Raw genomic sequence first — 14,567 nt, 5'->3', positions numbered from 1 at the left:
TTGCGATTTTCTGCCATTTTCAATGTTTTTGTTCCCATTTCTGTTAAAACAATCTCAGATTAATACAAATTACTGGGTTTATAAAGAATTTTACGCTGAATCGAATGGTGGTATAATAAGTTGTGTACAATGTTTACTTTCTAAGATATATTATAAAAAGTGTATTTTTAAAAAACTGATGGATCTCGGTTTTTCTTACATATCTTTGAAACCGTCAGTTTAAATGCAATTTAACATGGATTTTCGTTTCTTTCATTACAAAATACTTGTATTTTGAGAGTTTTATTTTTTTCCGAGAATTTAAAAATATCGCAATTTTTCCATGCAAATGGTCGGAAAATTTGCGATTTTTTTGCCATTTTCAATGTTTTTGTTCCCATTTCTGTTAAAACAATCTCAGGTTAATACAAATTACTGGGTTTATAAAGAATTTTACGCTGAATCGAATGGTGGTATAATAAATTGTGTACGATGCTTACTTTCTAAGATATATTATAAAAAGTGTATTTTTAAAAAACTGATGGATCTCGGTTTTTCTTACATATCATTGAAACCGTCAGTTTAAATGCAATTTAACATGGATTTTCGTTTCTTTCATTACAAAATACGTGTATTTTGAGAGTTTTATTTTTTTCCGAGAATTAAAAAATATCGCAATTTTTCCATGCAAATGGTCGGAAAATTTGCGATTTTTTGCCATTTTCAATGTTTTTGTTCCCATTTCTGTTAAAACAATCTCAGATTAATACAAATTACTGGGTTTATAAAGAATTTTACGCTGAATCGAATGGAGGTATAATAAATTGCGTACAATATTTAGTTTCTAAGATATATTATAAAAAGTGTATTTTTAAAAAACTGATGGATCTCGGTTTTTCTTACATATCTTTGAAACCGTCAGTTCAAAAGCAATTTAACATGGATTTTCGTTTCTTTCATTACAAAATACTTGTATTTTGAGAGTTTTATTTTTTTCCGAGAATTTAAAAATATCGCAATTTTTCCATGCAAATGGTCGGAAAATTTGCGATTTTTTGCCATTTTCAATCTTTTTGTTCCCATTTCTGTTAAAACAATCTCAGATTAATACAAATTACCGGGTTTATAAAGAATTTTACGCTGAATCGAATGGTGGTATAATAAATTGTGTACGATGCTTACTTTCTAAGATATATTATAAAAAGTGTATTTTTAAAAAACTGATGGATCTCGGTTTTTCTTACATATCTTTGAAACCGTCAGTTTAAATGCAATTTAACATGGATTTTCGTTTCTTTCATTACAAAATACTTGTTTTTTGAGAGTTTTATTTTTTTCCGAGAATTTAAAAATATCGCAATTTTTCCATGCAAATGGTCGGAAAATTTGCGATTTTTTGCCATTTTCAATATTTTTGTTCCCATTTCTCTTAAAACAATCCCAGAGTAATACAAATTACTGGGTTTATAAAGAATTTTACGCTGAATCGAATGGTGGTATAATAAATTGCGTACAATGTTTAGTTTCTAAGATATATTATAAAAAGTGTATTTTTAAAAAACTGATGGATCTCGGTTTTTCTTACATATCTTTGAAACCGTCAGTTTAAATGCAATTTAACATGGATTTTCGTTTCTTTCATTACAAAATACGTGTATTTTGAGAGTTTTATTTTTTTCCGAGAATTTAAAAATATCGCAATTTTTCCATGCAAATGGTCGGAAAATTTGCGATTTTTTGCCATTTTCAATGTTTTTGTTCCCATTTCTGTTAAAACAATCTCAGATTAATACAAAATATTGGGTTTATAAAGAATTTTACGCTGAATCGAATGGTGGTATAATAAATTGCGTACAATATTTAGTTTCTAAGATATATTATAAAAAGTGTATTTTTAAAAAACTGATGGATCTCGGTTTATCTTACATATCTTTGAAACCGTCAGTTTAAATGCAATTTAACATGGATTTTCGTTTCTTTCATTACAAAATACTTGTATTTTGAGAGTTTTATTTTTTTCCGAGAATTTAAAAATATCGCAATTTTTCCATGCAAATGGTCGGAAAATTTGCGATTTTTTGCCATTTTCAATGTTTTTGTTCCCATTTCTCTTAAAACAATCCCAGAATAATACAAATTACTGGGTTTATAAAGAATTTTACGCTGAATCGAATGGTGGTATAATAAATTGCGTACAGTGTTTAGTTTCTAAGATATATTATAAATAGTGTATTTTTAAAAAACTGATGGATCTCGGTTTTTCTTACATATCTTTGAAACCGTCAGTTTAAATGCAATTTAACATGGATTTTCGTTTCTTTCATTACAAAATACTTGTATTTTGAGAGTTTTATTTTTTTCCGAGAATTTAAAAATATCGCAATTTTTCCATGCAAATGGTCGGAAAATTTGCGATTTTTTGCCATTTTCAATGTTTTTGTTCCCATTTCTCTTAAAACAATCCCAGAATAATACAAATTACTGGGTTTATAAAGAATTTTACGCTGAATTGAATGGTGGTATAATAAATTGCGTACAGTGTTTAGTTTCTAAGATATATTATAAATAGTGTATTTTTAAAAAACTGATGGATCTCGGTTTTTCTTACATATCTTTGAAACCGTCAGTTTAAATGCAATTTAACATGGATTTTCGTTTCTTTCATTACAAAATACTTGTATTTTGAGAGTTTTATTTTTTTCCGAGAATTTAAAAATATCGCAATTTTTCCATGCAAATGGTCGGAAAATTTGCGATTTTTTGCCATTTTCAATGTTTTTGTTCCCATTTCTGCTAAAACAATCTCAGATTAATACAAATTACTGGGTTTATAAATAATTTTACGCTGAATCGAATGGTGGTATAATAAATTGTGTACGATGCTTACTTTCTAAGATATATTATAAAAAGTGTATTTTTAAAAAACTGATGGATCTCGGTTTTTCTTACATATCTTTGAAACCGTCAGTTTAAATGCAATTTAACATGGATTTTCGTTTCTTTCATTACAAAATACTTGTTTTTTGAGAGTTTTATTTTTTTCCGAGAATTTAAAAATATCGCAATTTTTCCATGCAAATGGTCGGAAAATTTGCGATTTTTTGCCATTTTCAATGTTTTTGTTCCCATTTCTCTTAAAACAATCCCAGAGTAATACAAATTACTGGGTTTATAAAGAATTTTACGCTGAATCGAATGGTGGTATAATAAATTGCGTACAATGTTTAATTTCTAAGATATATTATAAAAAGTGTATTTTTAAAAAACTGATGGATCTCGGTTTTTCTTACATATCTTTGAAACCGTCAGTTTAAATGCAATTTAACATGGATTTTCGTTTCTTTCATTACAAAATACTTGTATTTTGAGAGTTTTATTTTTTTCCGAAAATTTAAAAATATCGCAATTTTTCCATGCAAATGGTCGGAAAATTTGCGATTTTTTGCCATTTTCAATGTTTTTGTTCCCATTTCTGTTAAAACAATCTCAGATTAATACAAATTACTGGGTTTATAAAGAATTTTACGCTGAATCGAATGGTGGTATAATAAATTGTGTACGATGCTTACTGTCTAAGATATATTATAAAAAGTGTATTTTTAAAAAACTGATGGATCTCGTTTTTTCTTACATATCTTTGAAACCGTCAGTTTAAATACAATTTAACATGGATTTTCGTTTCTTTCATTACAAAATACTTGTATTTTGAGAGTTTTATTTTTTTCCGAGAATTTAAAAATATCGCAATTTTTCCATGCAAATGGTCGGAAAATTTGCGATTTTTTGCCATTTTCAATGTTTTTGTTCCCATTTCTCTTAAAACAATCCCAGAATAATATAAATTACTGGGTTTATAAAGAATTTTACGCTGAATCGAATGGTGGTATAATAAATTGCGTACAGTGTTTAGTTTCTAAGATATATTATAAATAGTGTATTTTTAAAAAACTGATGGATCTCGGTTTTTCTTACATATCTTTGAAACCGTCAGTTTAAATGCAATTTAACATGGATTTTCGTTTCTTTCATTACAAAATACTTGTATTTTGAGAGTTTTATTTTTTTCCGAGAATTTAAAAATATCGCAATTTTTCCATGCAAATGGTCGGAAAATTTACGATTTTTTGCCATTTTCAATGTTTTTGTTCCCATTTCTCTTAAAACAATCCCAGAATAATACAAATTACTGGGTTTATAAAGAATTTTACGCTGAATCGAATGGTGGTATAATAAATTGCGTACAGTGTTTAGTTTCTAAGATATATTATAAATAGTGTATTTTTAAAAAACTGATGGATCTCGGTTTTTCTTACATATCTTTGAAACCGTCAGTTTAAATGCAATTTAACATGGATTTTCGTTTCTTTCATTACAAAATACTTGTATTTTGAGAGTTTTATTTTTTTCCGAGAATTTAAAAATATCGCAATTTTTCCATGCAAATGGTCGGAAAATTTGCGATTTTTTGCCATTTTCAATGTTTTTGTTCCCATTTCTGTTAAAACAATCTCAGATTAATACAAATTACTGGGTTTATAAAGAATTTTACGCTGAATCGAATGGTGGTATAATAAATTGCGTACAATATTTAGTTTCTAAGATATATTATAAAAAGTGTATTTTTAAAAAACTGATGGATCTCGGTTTTTCTTACATATCTTTGAAACCGTCAGTTTAAATGCAATTTAACATGGATTTTCGTTTCCTTCATTACAAAATACTTGTTTTTTGAGAGTTTTATTTTTTTCCGAGAATTTAAAAATATCGCAATTTTTCCATGCAAATGGTCGGAAAATTTGCGATTTTTTGCCATTTTCAATGTTTTTGTTCCCATTTCTGTTAAAACAATCTCAGATTAATACAAATTACTGGGTTTATAAAGAATTTTACGCTGAATCGAATGGTGGTATAATAAATTGCGTACAATGTTTAGTTTCTAAGATATATTATAAAAAGTGTATTTTTAAAAAACTGATGGATCTCGGTTTTTCTTACATATCTTTGAAACCGTCAGTTTAAATGCAATTTAACATGGATTTTCGTTTCCTTCATTACAAAATACTTGTTTTTTGAGAGTTTTATTTTTTTCCGAGAATTTAAAAATATCGCAATTTTTCCATGCAAATGGTCGGAAAATTTGCGATTTTTTGCCATTTTCAATGTTTTTGATCCCATTTCTCTTAAAACAATCCCAGAATAATACAAATTACTGGGTTTATAAAGAATTTTACGCTGAATCCAATGGTGGTATAATAAATTGCGTACAATGTTTAGTTTCTAAGATATATTATAAAAAGTGTATTTTTAAAAAACTGATGGATCTCGGTTTTTCTTACATATCTTTGAAACCGTCAGTTTAAATGCAATTTAACATGGATTTTCGTTTCCTTCATTACAAAATACTTGTTTTTTGAGAGTTTTATTTTTTTCCGAGAATTTAAAAATATCGCAATTTTTCCATGCAAATGGTCGGAAAATTTGCGATTTTTTGCCATTTTCAATGTTTTTGATCCCATTTCTCTTAAAACAATCCCAGAATAATACAAATTACTGGGTTTATAAAGAATTTTACGCTGAATCCAATGGTGGTATAATAAATTGCGTACAATGTTTAGTTTCTAAGATATATTATAAAAAGTGTATTTTTAAAAAACTGATGGATCTCGGTTTTTCTTACATATCTTTGAAACCGTCAGTTTAAATGCAATTTAACATGGATTTTCGTTTCTTTCATTACAAAATACTTGTATTTTGAGAGTTTTATTTTTTCCGAGAATTTAAAAATATCGCAATTTTTCCATGCAAATGGTCGGAAAATTTGTGATTTTTTGCCATTTTCAATGTTTTTGTTCCCATTTTTGTTAAAACAATCTCAGATTAATACAAATTACTGGGTTTATAAAGAATTTTACGCTGAATCGAATGGTGGTATAATAAATTGCGTACAATGTTTAGTTTCTAAGATATATTATAAAAAGTGTATTTTTAAAAAACTGATGGATCTCGGTTTTTCTTACATATCTTTGAAACCGTCAGTTTAAATGCAATTTAACATGGATTTTCGTTTCCTTCATTACAAAATACTTGTTTTTTGAGAGTTTTATTTTTTTCCGAGAATTTAAAAATATCGCAATTTTTCCATGCAAATGGTCGGAAAATTTGCGATTTTTTGCCATTTTCAATGTTTTTGTTCCCATTTCTGTTAAAACAATCTCAGATTAATACAAATTACTGGGTTTATAAAGAATTTTACGCTGAATCGAATGGTGGTATAATAAATTGCGTACAATGTTTAGTTTCTAAGATATATTATAAAAAGTGTATTTTTAAAAAACTGATGGATCTCGGTTTTTCTTACATATCTTTGAAACCGTCAGTTTAAATGCAATTTAACATGGATTTTCGTTTCCTTCATTACAAAATACTTGTTTTTTGAGAGTTTTATTTTTTTCCGAGAATTTAAAAATATCGCAATTTTTCCATGCAAATGGTCGGAAAATTTGCGATTTTTTGCCATTTTCAATGTTTTTGTTCCCATTTCTGTTAAAACAATCTCAGATTAATACAAAATATTGGGTTTATAAAGAATTTTACGCTGAATCGAATGGTGGTATAATAAATTGCGTACAATATTTAGTTTCTAAGATATATTATAAAAAGTGTATTTTTAAAAAACTGATGGACCTCGGTTTATCTTACATATCTTTGAAACCGTCAGTTTAAATGCAATTTAACATGGATTTTCGTTTCTTTCATTACAAAATATTTGTATTTTGAGAGTTTTATTTTTTTCCGAGAATTTAAAAATATCGCAATTTTTCCATGCAAATGGTCGGAAAATTTGCGATTTTTTGCCATTTTCAATGTTTTTGTTCCCATTTCTGTTAAAACAATCTCAGATTAATACAAATTACTGGGTTTATAAAGAATTTTACGCTGAATCGAATGGTGGTATAATAAATTGCGTACAATGTTTAGTTTCTAAGATATATTATAAAAAGTGTATTTTTAAAAAACTGATGGATCTCGGTTTTTCTTACATATCTTTGAAACCGTCAGTTTAAATGCAATTTAACATGGATTTTCGTTTCCTTCATTACAAAATACTTGTTTTTTGAGAGTTTTATTTTTTTCCGAGAATTTAAAAATATCGCAATTTTTCCATGCAAATGGTCGGAAAATTTGCGATTTTTTGCCATTTTCAATGTTTTTGATCCCATTTCTCTTAAAACAATCCCAGAATAATACAAATTACTGGGTTTATAAAGAATTTTACGCTGAATCCAATGGTGGTATAATAAATTGCGTACAATGTTTAGTTTCTAAGATATATTATAAAAAGTGTATTTTTAAAAAACTGATGGATCTCGGTTTTTCTTACATATCTTTGAAACCGTCAGTTTAAATGCAATTTAACATGGATTTTCGTTTCCTTCATTACAAAATACTTGTTTTTTGAGAGTTTTATTTTTTTCCGAGAATTTAAAAATATCGCAATTTTTCCATGCAAATGGTCGGAAAATTTGCGATTTTTTGCCATTTTCAATGTTTTTGATCCCATTTCTCTTAAAACAATCCCAGAATAATACAAATTACTGGGTTTATAAAGAATTTTACGCTGAATCCAATATAATAAATTGCGTACAATGTTTAGTTTCTAAGATATATTATAAAAAGTGTATTTTTAAAAAACTGATGGATCTCGGTTTTTCTTACATATCTTTGAAACCGTCAGTTTAAATGCAATTTAACATGGATTTTCGTTTCTTTCATTACAAAATACTTGTATTTTGAGAGTTTTATTTTTTCCGAGAATTTAAAAATATCGCAATTTTTCCATGCAAATGGTCGGAAAATTTGTGATTTTTTGCCATTTTCAATGTTTTTGTTCCCATTTTTGTTAAAACAATCTCAGATTAATACAAATTACTGGGTTTGTAAAGAATTTTACGCTGAATCGAATGGTGGTATAATAAATTGCGTACAATGTTTAGTTTCTAAGATATATTATAAAAAGTGTATTTTTAAAAAACTGATGGATCTCGGTTTTTCTTACATATCTTTGAAACCGTCAGTTTAAATGCAATTTAACATGGATTTTCGTTTCCTTCATTACAAAATACTTGTTTTTTGAGAGTTTTATTTTTTTCCGAGAATTTAAAAATATCGCAATTTTTCCATGCAAATGGTCGGAAAATTTGCGATTTTTTGCCATTTTCAATGTTTTTGTTCCCATTTCTCTTAAAACAATCCCAGAATAATACAAATTACTGGGTTTATAAAGAATTTTACGCTGAATCGAATGGTGGTATAATAAATTGCGTACAGTGTTTAGTTTCTAAGATATATTATAAATAGTGTATTTTTAAAAAACTGATGGATCTCGGTTTTTCTTACATATCTTTGAAACCGTCAGTTTAAATGCAATTTAACATGGATTTTCGTTTCTTTCATTACAAAATACTTGTATTTTGAGAGTTTTATTTTTTTCCGAGAATTTAAAAATATCGCAATTTTTCCATGCAAATGGTCGGAAAATTTGCGATTTTTTGCCATTTTCAATGTTTTTGTTCCCATTTCTCTTAAAACAATCCCAGAATAATACAAATTACTGGGTTTATAAAGAATTTTACGCTGAATTGAATGGTGGTATAATAAATTGCGTACAGTGTTTAGTTTCTAAGATATATTATAAATAGTGTATTTTTAAAAAACTGATGGATCTCGGTTTTTCTTACATATCTTTGAAACCGTCAGTTTAAATGCAATTTAACATGGATTTTCGTTTCTTTCATTACAAAATACTTGTATTTTGAGAGTTTTATTTTTTTCCGAGAATTTAAAAATATCGCAATTTTTCCATGCAAATGGTCGGAAAATTTGCGATTTTTTGCCATTTTCAATGTTTTTGTTCCCATTTCTGTTAAAACAATCTCAGATTAATACAAATTACTGGGTTTATAAAGAATTTTACGCTGAATCGAATGGTGGTATAATAAATTGTGTACGATGCTTACTTTCTAAGATATATTATAAAAAGTGTATTTTTAAAAAACTGATGGATCTCGGTTTTTCTTACATATCTTTGAAACCGTCAGTTTAAATGCAATTTAACATGGATTTTCGTTTCTTTCATTACAAAATACTTGTTTTTTGAGAGTTTTATTTTTTTCCGAGAATTTAAAAATATCGCAATTTTTCCATGCAAATGGTCGGAAAATTTGCGATTTTTTGCCATTTTCAATGTTTTTGTTCCCATTTCTCTTAAAATAATCCCAGAGTAATACAAATTACTGGGTTTATTAAGAATTTTACGCTGAATCGAATGGTGGTATAATAAATTGCGTACAATGTTTAATTTCTAAGATATATTATGAAAAGTGTATTTTTAAAAAACTGATGGATCTCGGTTTTTCTTACATATCTTTGAAACCGTCAGTTTAAATGCAATTTAACATGGATTTTCGTTTCCTTCATTACAAAATACTTGTATTTTGAGAGTTTTATTTTTTTCCGAGAATTTAAAAATATCGCAATTTTTCCATGCAAATGGTCGGAAAATTTGCGATTTTTTGCCATTTTCAATGTTTTTGTTCCCATTTCTGTTAAAACAATCTCAGATTAATACAAATTACTGGGTTTATAAAGAATTTTACGCTGAATCGAATGGTGGTATAATAAATTGCGTACAATATTTAGTTTCTAAGATATATTATAAAAAGTGTATTTTTAAAAAACTGATGGATCTCGGTTTTTCTTACATATCTTTGAAACCGTCAGTTTAAATGCAATTTAACATGGATTTTCGTTTCCTTCATTACAAAATACTTGTTTTTTGAGAGTTTTATTTTTTTCCGAGAATTTAAAAATATCGCAATTTTTCCATGCAAATGGTCGGAAAATTTGCGATTTTTTGCCATTTTCAATGTTTTTGTTCCCATTTCTGTTAAAACAATCTCAGATTAATACAAATTACTGGGTTTATAAAGAATTTTACGCTGAATCGAATGGTGGTATAATAAATTGCGTACAATGTTTAGTTTCTAAGATATATTATAAAAAGTGTATTTTTAAAAAACTGATGGATCTCGGTTTTTCTTACATATCTTTGAAACCGTCAGTTTAAATGCAATTTAACATGGATTTTCGTTTCCTTCATTACAAAATACTTGTTTTTTGAGAGTTTTATTTTTTTCCGAGAATTTAAAAATATCGCAATTTTTCCATGCAAATGGTCGGAAAATTTGCGATTTTTTGCCATTTTCAATGTTTTTGATCCCATTTCTCTTAAAACAATCCCAGAATAATACAAATTACTGGGTTTATAAAGAATTTTACGCTGAATCCAATGGTGGTATAATAAATTGCGTACAATGTTTAGTTTCTAAGATATATTATAAAAAGTGTATTTTTAAAAAACTGATGGATCTCGGTTTTTCTTACATATCTTTGAAACCGTCAGTTTAAATGCAATTTAACATGGATTTTCGTTTCCTTCATTACAAAATACTTGTTTTTTGAGAGTTTTATTTTTTTCCGAGAATTTAAAAATATCGCAATTTTTCCATGCAAATGGTCGGAAAATTTGCGATTTTTTGCCATTTTCAATGTTTTTGATCCCATTTCTCTTAAAACAATCCCAGAATAGTACAAATTACTGGGTTTATAAAGAATTTTACGCTGAATCCAATGGTGGTATAATAAATTGCGTACAATGTTTAGTTTCTAAGATATATTATAAAAAGTGTATTTTTAAAAAACTGATGGATCTCGGTTTTTCTTACATATCTTTGAAACCGTCAGTTTAAATGCAATTTAACATGGATTTTCGTTTCTTTCATTACAAAATACTTGTATTTTGAGAGTTTTATTTTTTCCGAGAATTTAAAAATATCGCAATTTTTCCATGCAAATGGTCGGAAAATTTGTGATTTTTTGCCATTTTCAATGTTTTTGTTCCCATTTTTGTTAAAACAATCTCAGATTAATACAAATTACTGGGTTTGTAAAGAATTTTACGCTGAATCGAATGGTGGTATAATAAATTGCGTACAATGTTTAGTTTCTAAGATATATTATAAAAAGTGTATTTTTAAAAAACTGATGGATCTCGGTTTTTCTTACATATCTTTGAAACCGTCAGTTTAAATGCAATTTAACATGGATTTTCGTTTCCTTCATTACAAAATACTTGTTTTTTGAGAGTTTTATTTTTTTCCGAGAATTTAAAAATATCGCAATTTTTCCATGCAAATGGTCGGAAAATTTGCGATTTTTTGCCATTTTCAATGTTTTTGTTCCCATTTCTCTTAAAACAATCCCAGAATAATACAAATTACTGGGTTTATAAAGAATTTTACGCTGAATCGAATGGTGGTATAATAAATTGCGTACAGTGTTTAGTTTCTAAGATATATTATAAATAGTGTATTTTTAAAAAACTGATGGATCTCGGTTTTTCTTACATATCTTTGAAACCGTCAGTTTAAATGCAATTTAACATGGATTTTCGTTTCTTTCATTACAAAATACTTGTATTTTGAGAGTTTTATTTTTTTCCGAGAATTTAAAAATATCGCAATTTTTCCATGCAAATGGTCGGAAAATTTGCGATTTTTTGCCATTTTCAATGTTTTTGTTCCCATTTCTCTTAAAACAATCCCAGAATAATACAAATTACTGGGTTTATAAAGAATTTTACGCTGAATTGAATGGTGGTATAATAAATTGCGTACAGTGTTTAGTTTCTAAGATATATTATAAATAGTGTATTTTTAAAAAACTGATGGATCTCGGTTTTTCTTACATATCTTTGAAACCGTCAGTTTAAATGCAATTTAACATGGATTTTCGTTTCTTTCATTACAAAATACTTGTATTTTGAGAGTTTTATTTTTTTCCGAGAATTTAAAAATATCGCAATTTTTCCATGCAAATGGTCGGAAAATTTGCGATTTTTTGCCATTTTCAATGTTTTTGTTCCCATTTCTGTTAAAACAATCTCAGATTAATACAAATTACTGGGTTTATAAAGAATTTTACGCTGAATCGAATGGTGGTATAATAAATTGTGTACGATGCTTACTTTCTAAGATATATTATAAAAAGTGTATTTTTAAAAAACTGATGGATCTCGGTTTTTCTTACATATCTTTGAAACCGTCAGTTTAAATGCAATTTAACATGGATTTTCGTTTCTTTCATTACAAAATACTTGTTTTTTGAGAGTTTTATTTTTTTCCGAGAATTTAAAAATATCGCAATTTTTCCATGCAAATGGTCGGAAAATTTGCGATTTTTTGCCATTTTCAATGTTTTTGTTCCCATTTCTCTTAAAATAATCCCAGAGTAATACAAATTACTGGGTTTATTAAGAATTTTACGCTGAATCGAATGGTGGTATAATAAATTGCGTACAATGTTTAATTTCTAAGATATATTATGAAAAGTGTATTTTTAAAAAACTGATGGATCTCGGTTTTTCTTACATATCTTTGAAACCGTCAGTTTAAATGCAATTTAACATGGATTTTCGTTTCCTTCATTACAAAATACTTGTATTTTGAGAGTTTTATTTTTTTCCGAGAATTTAAAAATATCGCAATTTTTCCATGCAAATGGTCGGAAAATTTGCGATTTTTTGCCATTTTCAATGTTTTTGTTCCCATTTCTGTTAAAACAATCTCAGATTAATACAAATTACTGGGTTTATAAAGAATTTTACGCTGAATCGAATGGTGGTATAATAAATTGCGTACAATATTTAGTTTCTAAGATATATTATAAAAAGTGTATTTTTAAAAAACTGATGGATCTCGGTTTTTCTTACATATCTTTGAAACCGTCAGTTTAAATGCAATTTAACATGGATTTTCGTTTCCTTCATTACAAAATACTTGTTTTTTGAGAGTTTTATTTTTTTCCGAGAATTTAAAAATATCGCAATTTTTCCATGCAAATGGTCGGAAAATTTGCGATTTTTTGCCATTTTCAATGTTTTTGTTCCCATTTCTGTTAAAACAATCTCAGATTAATACAAATTACTGGGTTTATAAAGAATTTTACGCTGAATCGAATGGTGGTATAATAAATTGCGTACAATGTTTAGTTTCTAAGATATATTATAAAAAGTGTATTTTTAAAAAACTGATGGATCTCGGTTTTTCTTACATATCTTTGAAACCGTCAGTTTAAATGCAATTTAACATGGATTTTCGTTTCCTTCATTACAAAATACTTGTTTTTTGAGAGTTTTATTTTTTTCCGAGAATTTAAAAATATCGCAATTTTTCCATGCAAATGGTCGGAAAATTTGCGATTTTTTGCCATTTTCAATGTTTTTGATCCCATTTCTCTTAAAACAATCCCAGAATAATACAAATTACTGGGTTTATAAAGAATTTTACGCTGAATCCAATGGTGGTATAATAAATTGCGTACAATGTTTAGTTTCTAAGATATATTATAAAAAGTGTATTTTTAAAAAACTGATGGATCTCGGTTTTTCTTACATATCTTTGAAACCGTCAGTTTAAATGCAATTTAACATGGATTTTCGTTTCCTTCATTACAAAATACTTGTTTTTTGAGAGTTTTATTTTTTTCCGAGAATTTAAAAATATCGCAATTTTTCCATGCAAATGGTCGGAAAATTTGCGATTTTTTGCCATTTTCAATGTTTTTGATCCCATTTCTCTTAAAACAATCCCAGAATAGTACAAATTACTGGGTTTATAAAGAATTTTACGCTGAATCCAATGGTGGTATAATAAATTGCGTACAATGTTTAGTTTCTAAGATATATTATAAAAAGTGTATTTTTAAAAAACTGATGGATCTCGGTTTTTCTTACATATCTTTGAAACCGTCAGTTTAAATGCAATTTAACATGGATTTTCGTTTCTTTCATTACAAAATACTTGTATTTTGAGAGTTTTATTTTTTTCCGAGAATTTAAAAATATCGCAATTTTTCCATGCAAATGGTCGGAAAATTTGCGATTTTTTGCCATTTTCAATGTTTTTGTTCCCATTTCTCTTAAAACAATCCCAGAATAATACAAATTACTGGGTTTATAAAGAATTTTACGCTGAATTGAATGGTGGTATAATAAATTGCGTACAGTGTTTAGTTTCTAAGATATATTATAAATAGTGTATTTTTAAAAAACTGATGGATCTCGGTTTTTCTTACATATCTTTGAAACCGTCAGTTTAAATGCAATTTAACATGGATTTTCGTTTCTTTCATTACAAAATACTTGTATTTTGAGAGTTTTATTTTTTTCCGAGAATTTAAAAATATCGCAATTTTTCCATGCAAATGGTCGGAAAATTTGCGATTTTTTGCCATTTTCAATGTTTTTGTTCCCATTTCTGTTAAAACAATCTCAGATTAATACAAATTACTGGGTTTATAAAGAATTTTACGCTGAATCGAATGGTGGTATAATAAATTGTGTACGATGCTTACTTTCTAAGATATATTATAAAAAGTGTATTTTTAAAAAACTGATGGATCTCGGTTTTTCTTACATATCTTTGAAACCGTCAGTTTAAATGCAATTTAACATGGATTTTCGTTTCTTT

General features: G+C 27.3%; 1 protein-coding gene across 1 annotated transcript in view; it reads right to left on the bottom strand.

Moving 5' to 3' along the window:
- LOC143204521 (insulin-like growth factor 1 receptor) overlaps positions 1-14,567 on the bottom strand; it is a 279,129-nt gene that overhangs the window by 163,065 nt on the left and 101,497 nt on the right. The window lies entirely within an intron of this gene.

The sequence above is a fragment of the Rhynchophorus ferrugineus genome, unplaced genomic scaffold (assembly GCF_030347505.1).
Source record: "Rhynchophorus ferrugineus isolate W39M unplaced genomic scaffold, kcgeb_rfMv2 rfM11, whole genome shotgun sequence".
NCBI classification, from domain to species: Eukaryota; Metazoa; Arthropoda; class Insecta; order Coleoptera; family Curculionidae; genus Rhynchophorus; species Rhynchophorus ferrugineus.
The sequence above is the reverse complement of the archived record's forward strand: the minus strand, read 5'-3'. Positions and strand labels throughout refer to the sequence as shown.